The 8,609-nt window shown below is 33.7% G+C and overlaps 1 long non-coding RNA gene across 1 annotated transcript; it reads right to left on the reverse strand.

Annotated features, from left to right (window-relative positions):
• Window positions 1–3,364: 3,364 nt before the first annotated feature.
• Window positions 3,365–6,328, reverse strand: LOC133807090 (uncharacterized). The gene is made up of 3 exons (XR_009879149.1): window positions 6,198–6,328; window positions 6,037–6,115; window positions 3,365–3,471 (listed from the first exon to the last, which is right to left on the reverse strand). It is a non-coding gene; the product is annotated as an uncharacterized LOC133807090 (long non-coding RNA).
• Between the last annotated feature and the right edge of the window lie 2,281 nt (window positions 6,329–8,609).

Here is an 8,609-nt window from a genome sequence, read left to right on the forward strand (position 1 = left end):
CAAGTGTAGAAACGCGTTAAGACAAATTGTTAAATTGTTAAAACATTAATAAGCATTGTATAGGTATTTTTATGATTCTATGTGTTTGCTGATTTTTATTTGAATAAATGTTGATTGGCATGTATGATTGAAAGAAAATAAATTTTATGCTATGATTTTATGGCATATGTTAAATATGAAAAGGTAGAATTAATTGCACATGTTGTTCTCGCATATGTTTAAGAAACTCTATGATTTTATGTGATAATATATGTTTATAAGATATGACAATTAAGTAAAACATGTGCTGAAATTTATTTAAAAGGGTGTGAAATTGGGAATAATGAATGCCTAAGGTAATTTATAATGTATATGCTGTGAGTTTTTTTTTTTACCAAGTTTAATTAATTATAAATAGCATTATTTTATGAAATTATGAGTTCTAGAGAAAGATTTTAAGATATGTTCATATCTTAATGGGTATGATTTTCTTTATTCTAATTAAGAAAAAAAATGTTGAAATTAATTTACTTGTGATTTTTAAATAAATTAAATGGTGACTGAAAGTTTAGTTTAATAATTTAAAAATAATTATTTGATTGTCACATATGAATTTATTCTACTTAAAATTTAGTTTTAAAATAATACAAGAAAAATATATTTTTCCCACACCTAAAAAATTATATTTTTCTCACATCAATGTAATATCCAAGTAGATCAGTTACTCAATTGTTTGCTATTTAGTTATGACATATTCATTAATAGTGTTAATTTAAAATAATACTTTTAGTTGTGGTATTATTTTAATTAATTTTAGAAAAGTGAGATGGTTGCATAGATTACCATAGAATTATCTTATTAGATAAATTTGTATTTACCTTGGGTTTATAATTTTTTATTAAGTTTTCTATTAAATTTAATTGTTGTCTTATTCTCAAGGTTATGTGGAAGGAAAAGTTTTTTTTTAGCATGTTATTAATTTATTAAAGAGATTTTTAGGTTAACATTTATATTAATTAGTGGTCAAGGAAATAATAAAGGGGATTGTATATTTTTAGGATTTGATTAATTAGTTGACTTTGACTCGTTATTTTAGGGAGAGTCAGGTGGCTTGAATAAATGAATTAGTTATATATTAGATGAGTGGAGATTGACGCAAGAGAGTATTGATTGACTAGGAGTGGAAGTTTTTTTGTTATATATATATTGAAAGTTGATTTTTTTTTTTTTGACTGAGAATGAGGTTAGTTTACTTTATAAAAAAAATGTAAATAAAAATATATATAATTATTTAGTAAAGTCATAGAGAATTTCGGAATGGCTAGTATTAGTTAGGGTCAATGATAGTTATGCGGGAAATAGATATTTTAGGACTTTCAAATTTGAATAGTTTTGAATATTGAAAACTAAAATGAAAACGTGTTATTTTTTTTAAAAGCCTATAAATTAGAGTAGTCAATAGATAGTGAAATTTAGAGAAAATAAGTAGTTTTTGGGTGCTTGAGATTTTGGCTGGTAGAGTATTCAAGGTATGGTTGAGTTACTTATTTTTAGTGATTTAAATAATTTTTTTAGAAAATCATTGATGGGGTTTTTGATGATATTAAGGTTCAAATAATTAGCGGCTAAGAAGGTGGTCTTTGTTGTTTTGATCATAATCTTGGGTTAAGATTTTTATTTTTATTTATTGCAATAAGTTGAATTCTCTTGATAGATAGGACTCTAACACCTGTTGTGGTAAAATTAGGTTCTTCGTTTTGCAATCTCTCGCACTCGTTATTTGATAATCTTTGAGGTAAGGAAAATTAGATAGTTTAGTATTATGATCTAGTTTATGTAATGTGTGATATAGTTTATGTTTGTATGACCTAACATTTCAGGTACAATAAAGGGGTAAGTGTGTCTGGACCTAAGGTGTCCAATGATGTATGGCGGACTATATCCAATAGGCTCGGTTGCCAAAACTTTATGACGGACCTATGTTCGGTGTATGACGAACTTTTGTCTGGGGCTTATTTGCCACCCCTGTATAAACACTTATCTTTTTATTATATCTGACTTGTTATTTTAGTTATGATTATGATATATGACCTATAGTTATGATTTATGATCTATGACTTATGGCATATTACTTATGACTTAGAGTATGATTTATGATTTATGGCTTAGATTATGACTTAAGTTATGATATGATCTAGATGTTTGTATTTACATGACTCTTGTGAATTGTGTTATGTTTGATTATGTGACTAACTCTTATTTGTATTTTCCTCAATGGGCTTGGAAGCTCACCCATTATTATGTTGTTGTTCAGGCAATTGATGATAGAAAGGCCGGTGGTGAGTGGGACCTAGGAGCTTCGTGATGTACTCGTGGGGGCCATATAGTCGAGGAAGATCAAGCGGGCATATTTTTATTAAAGCATGTTATTTTAAATTTTTATTTAAATGTTGCTCATTTTTTTTATGTTAAAGACAAATTATTTTATTTTTGTTGAACCATGGATCCATGTATTTATTTTCAAGTTTTTATTCAATAAAAGAGCAATATTTATGAACTATGATCCAACGCTATTTTCTCGGTAATCTATGAGAAAATAGGGCGTTACAGGTGGTATCAAAGCCACGACTATGTGGAGGATTAGACGCATATAAGAACACATCGTTAAATTTTAGAATATTTTCACTAGTTGTTTTATTTAAAAAAAAAAACACATGTTATTTACTTTTGTTATTGTTTTATTGTTTAGTAAGTGTTAAGTATTTTTTTTTTTTTTGGATTCAATTGAAAGTGTAAAGTTTAAATTCCTCTCTTATGGGTTAGCCCATTTGTGAAGGCCCATTTGCTTTGCATTATTAGATTGGATCTAATTTAAATGAGTAACAATTAATAAAGCAAGGGTTTAAATTCCTGTCTTTTTGGTCCAAGTGGAAGTTAGGGGGCCTTAGTAGTGGGTACGATATACTGAACCCAGCCCTCCTCCATGGAAGATTCAATTGTTAAGGCCCATTTACCTGAGTTGGACTTAATTGTAATAGGGTAGTTTTAATAGATAGATGGACCTAATAGACAGTAGTACAATAGGCTAAGTTATAACCTCTACTTGTTTTGTTTATCTTAGATTTTTACAAAAAAAAAAAATTCTTTTTCTCTTTTGGGGAAACAGAAAAGAAATATGGAGCAAGAACCAAGAAGATTTGAAAGACTAAATTGTAACGACCCGGATTTTCAAGACTCGATAATGCGGAAATATAATTGTTTTCATTTAACAAAATGTCTCAAAAACCCATAGAAAAAAAACTTTTTTAACAAGTCGTATGGCCATACTTAACATTTAGTTACAAACATGTTTTATAAAGATTAGAGTGAGCCTAGTTTAGGAAAATTACACAACATTTCCAAAAATAAAAAGGCTTCCCAAAAGGTCGGTCCACATATACATTTGCAAGGAAGACTCCAGCGCTCACTGCTCTGCCTTGCCCTTGCACTTACCTACAACATGAAACAACTAGGTAAGCGAAAACGCTTAGTAAGATCAACTTTCAAACAAAGCATGTAGAGAATTAGGGTTCCGGACCCATCCGGACCCTACACAATCAATTTCAAGAACGCTAAAGCGTCCTGGCAAACTTATGGTCATGCCTGATAACCAATGATAAATTAATTCGTAACTAGATAAAAATCCTGCACTCAGAAAAAATCCCAGAACAAGCAGATATATTATATCACAACTATATCTTATCAACAATTATATCCCTGCACTCAGAAAATCCCAGAGCAAGCATATATATTATATCACAACTATATCTTATCAACAATTATATCCCTGCACTCAGAAAATCCCAGAGCAAGCAGATATATTATATCACAACATAATTCGAGACCAACGCTCGACAATTTCTAACAATTCATGCGTAATGCGCCCTCCAACATAATTGCTAATCTGTAAAAGAGAACCGAGTCTCCACACTAAGATCTAGCCAATAAATATTCTCATCAAGAGTAACTATCGTGTTACCTAGGGCATCGCTACTTATTCAAGAGTGTAATCCAATTTACACGGTTTTACGGAGACTTCTATGTTAATCAGTGGTGCTGGTGAGCAGCTGCCCCTAGGGTGTTCAACCTCACTCAAACTTGGAAACCCCTAGTATCTCTAGGCACTCTCACGGAATGGCCAATATTCACGGCTGCTATCCGGGAATAACTTATCAGAGCACTTGCTCGGATTCTAACCGTCCAATGATTAAGTAAGCATGAGGGCCCCTAGGTCCCATTTATCTTGGCGCCCCTAGGTTTAACCAGCTTATCCTCATCTCATGGCCACTCGTCTCGGTAATGAACCGGACATAAATAAAATCAAGCAGTGTGACGGGGATCAACCGTCTAGGATATGACGGACTTCTACCGTTCATATTTTCTAAATCAGCACTCACTAGACTAACGTCTCTAAGCAACTTTCTATGACAACCTATGTATATGCATGTATCCCTATACTAACATACAAGACAATAATCATTTCATGTTGCAGCCATACAATATAAGTTGACTTACTTGGAGTCCTTTGCGCTCAGCAAGTTTTCACCCTCCAACGTTCAGTCCAGTTACGCTTAGCCAATACTGTAGTTATCCATACAGTATACTCGGATTAATTATGGCACTAATAATTCATTATTATTATTTTGGGCAGTTTGGTCATTTTAATAAAAGTCATTTGTAAGGATTTATAATCCTTATTTGGTTTTAAACCTATTAAGGAAAGTCATACAAAATATTCGAGACTAAACCCTAAGTCTCGGGGAGACCTATCCTATGGTCTCGATACCTAGGCTCGGGTATCACAATGGTATTTCCCCACAACCCGCTAAAAATCTTATTCTTTCAAGGTATTGCTATTAACCCGCACTTTCGACTAGTCGGTTAAAATATGTAAGATTTTAGCCGGTATTATATCCAGAAAATACAAATAAATTCCTTAATTATTTTTAAAGAAAATAAACTCTTTAAATTTTCCTTTTATTTTTCTTAAGGTTTTAATATCTAAAAACTGTTTTAAGAAAATTGCCTAATTTGTCTTAATTAGGAAAACCGTTATAAATTTCTCATCTTGACTAATTAATTTTCCAAAAGTAATTAATCAATTTTACTTACTAGAAAAATAATTCATTTAAACTCAAAGGAGTAATTTTAGTGAAAATATGATTTCAAGACTTACCAATTTATATCTTGAAATAAACAAAATTTTACTTTTTACCTTATGTTCCAAAATCTCATTTTTACACTAAGTGTGAAAAACCTAATTTTCACATTTTTAACTACATACTTCGTTAGTTCATAACTTGAAATTTACTTACCCAATTGTTACCAAAATTTCCCAATTCCATTTTTGTTATGCCATTTAGGTCTTTGTAAAATATTAGGTCAAAATGAGCATTTTTGATTGGTGAAATCATTTTCCAACAATGAGGTAAAAATGACCTTATTTTCAAGTCCTTATTTTTTTTCTTCCAAACTTTGACAGTTAATAACTTTCAAACCGTTTAATATTTTCTTACCAAATTTTACAGTGGACTAATAGGTTATGCCAGCAATATGTCCACAAAAGTTTAGAAAAAACTGGGTTCATTTGCCCTATACAGTGGCTGTCCAAACTTGGTTCCGAAAATAAGAATACGAAAAAACAGTTTTTTACCTAAACTTTGAAATAGCATAACTTACTCATTTCTAAACATTTTTTTGTGTTTCAAAAGCTCAATTTTATGTACTCAATCTCAACAACATCACAGTACAATTAAAGTTTACAAAACCAATATACAGTGGCTGCTTGACCCCTTGGAAGTCACAGCTCAAAACATGTTTTGTTTTAGGGTATCCTACAAAACCCTTGGGGGTTTTGGTTCCCATTTTCAAAAATCAATACACATGCATCATAAAAATTATTAAACAACTACCATAACCTTATTACATCACCAACAAGAAAATTTAAGCATTAGATATACAAAATAATGCTTAAAACTAAAAACCCTACAACAAAATCATCAAAAGTAAACTTTTTACCTCTTTGGTGTTCTTGCTTAAGGTTTGGACCTTCCTATTAGCTTTGGCTCCTCCAAAACCTTTCAAAAACCCTAACCAACTTCCCCCAACAACATAGTTAATTAGCTATTTGAAACTCTAAGCTTAAAACTTTACAAAAGCCTAGATTAGTGAAGGTTTACCTTAGGGAAAATACTTCCTAGACCAAGACTTAGCCTCCAAGTTTCTTTGGTGTTCTTGGGGTTGAAAATGGAGAGAACACTTGAGAGAGTCTTAAAAAATCAGATGAGAGTGAATGAGGGAGGGAGAGTGGTCGGATTTGGGGATTAGAATGGCTCACACAACTCTTCAAAATATCACAAAACACTTGAGAGCTTTTTTTACCCACTTGCCCACTTGACTTCTTACACCTTTTTCACTCTCATTAAGTTTTAAGCACCAAACTTACTATTAATTAATTAAATTAAATGTCTCTCATATTTAATTTAATTAACCACAAAATAAAATTTAACCTAAGGTCCATTCATGGAATAAAATTCCCTATTTCGGCAAAATTAGGCATTTACCACAAAATGCCTCAAAATTTCCATTTTCTTTTAGGTTTATTATTTTTGACCAAACTTTAACTTTTATGAATGTATTTTATGCCCAAAATATAATTGCCATGATTTTTCGTTTTATTTTCCGAGATTTTTACCCGATCAGGGTTTTTGTGTCGGTCCAGGACCGAAAGTCTTATCTTGACTTTTAAAATCACAAAATTCATATTTTGGCTAGCAATAACTCATGGAATACTTACAAACAAAATATAATATTATTTAAAATAATATTCTTAACCCGGGGGAAAAATCCCGACCCGAGTCGTTTAAAGGTACCCGAAAATGCAGGACGTTACATAAATGGCCATGGAAGAGGCCGAGGCAGAGGCCGAGGAAGAGGAAGGGGGCGAGGAAGAGGGGTAGCCGCCACCCCTTTATATGAAGAATTTCCAGCAACCCCGGGAGTGCCAGAAGCACCCAATGTAGTAGAAGAGCCGGCAGCTGCTGCTACTCGAATAAATTTGGAAAGAGAAAATGCCCGTCTTAGGGCAGAGCTAAGGAGAAGGGAAGAAGAATTCCAAATAAATTCAAGGCAACAACAAGTGGCGCAATAAGTCATTCCTCTAGGACAATTACTACAGTTGGTAGAACCTCGCTACGAGGCAGTGTATGAACGCTTTAGGAAGCAGTAACCATCGAACTTCGATGGCGGGTCAGACCCAATAGAAGCAGAAGAATGGCTTCGATCGGTGGAGTCCATACTAGAACACATGCAGTTGGGGAACGAGGACCGAGTCTCATACGCTTCGAGTTTACTAAAGAAAGATGCCCGCATCTAGTGGGATATAGTGAAACAGACTAGAGATGTGAATGTTATGACTTGGGATGAGTTTATCCAAGTGTTCAACAAGAAATACTACAATCCTGTGATTCTAGCCACAAGGGTGGACGAATTCATCGCGCTTACTCAAGGGAATTCGTCTGTGACAGAGTATGCCAAGAAGTTTGATAGGCTGGCTAAGTTCGCGGCGGACATGGTACCCACTGAGACGCTACAAATTCAAAGATTCGTGAAAGGACTGAAACCTATGATATCCCGTGATGTGAAGTTGATTCGGGGGATAACCACTTATGCGGAAACATTAGAGGTAGCCTTGGAATCTGAGCAGGCTGAAGAAAGGATTTGGAAAGAAGGCGCGGCCAGAAGGAACGCCAAAAAGAATAACAATGAACAGAATGACCACAAACGAAAACATGACGGTGGTCAAAATCAAAAGGCCAACAAGAAGAACAAGACTACATCAGAAAGTAACGAGAATAAGAAGCCCTATGTGGAATATCCCCAGTGCCCTATCTGCAAGAGGAAGCATTCAGGAGAATGCTGATATAAGACAAAAGGTTGTTTCAATTGCGAAGAAGAAGGACACATTAAAAAGGATTGCCCTAAGATGAAAGATTAAAAGAAAGATGACAAGCTTGTGCCAGCCAGGGTTTTTGCTCTTATCAGAGGTGAAGCAGAAACTAGTAATACAGTGGTAACAGGTCAGGTCACTATCTCTGGTAAACTATGAAATGTATTATTCGATTAAGGAGCTACGCATTCTTTTGTATCTATGAATATGATTGATAGCTTAGATAGACCATGCGAACTTTTTAGAGAAGAGTTTGTCACGGAGTTACCATCGGGGGAAAAAATGCTATCTAGTAGAGGGGTGCGTAGTGTTGTAGTTAGAATCGAAGGAAAAGAATTACCAGTAGATTTGATCGAGTTAAACCTTAAGGATTATGATATAATTTTAGGCATGGACTGGTTAGCAAAATATGGGGCAACGATAGACTGTAAGGGTAAGGCAGTCAACTTTCAAACAGAAGGCGGAGACCAGTTCACTTTCAAAGGAGAAGTTTCCCGAAATCACATACTGATATTCTCAGATCTCAAAGATCAACGGTGAATTAATAGCGGTTGCCAAGTGTTTCTAGCCAGTGTGGTGGACAAAGCACGAGAGACGCAGCTTGAACCAAAAGATGTACCTGTTGTATGCGAATTTCCCGAGG

This window comes from Humulus lupulus, chromosome X (assembly GCF_963169125.1).
Source record: "Humulus lupulus chromosome X, drHumLupu1.1, whole genome shotgun sequence".
In the NCBI taxonomy this organism is placed as follows: Eukaryota; Viridiplantae; Streptophyta; class Magnoliopsida; order Rosales; family Cannabaceae; genus Humulus; species Humulus lupulus.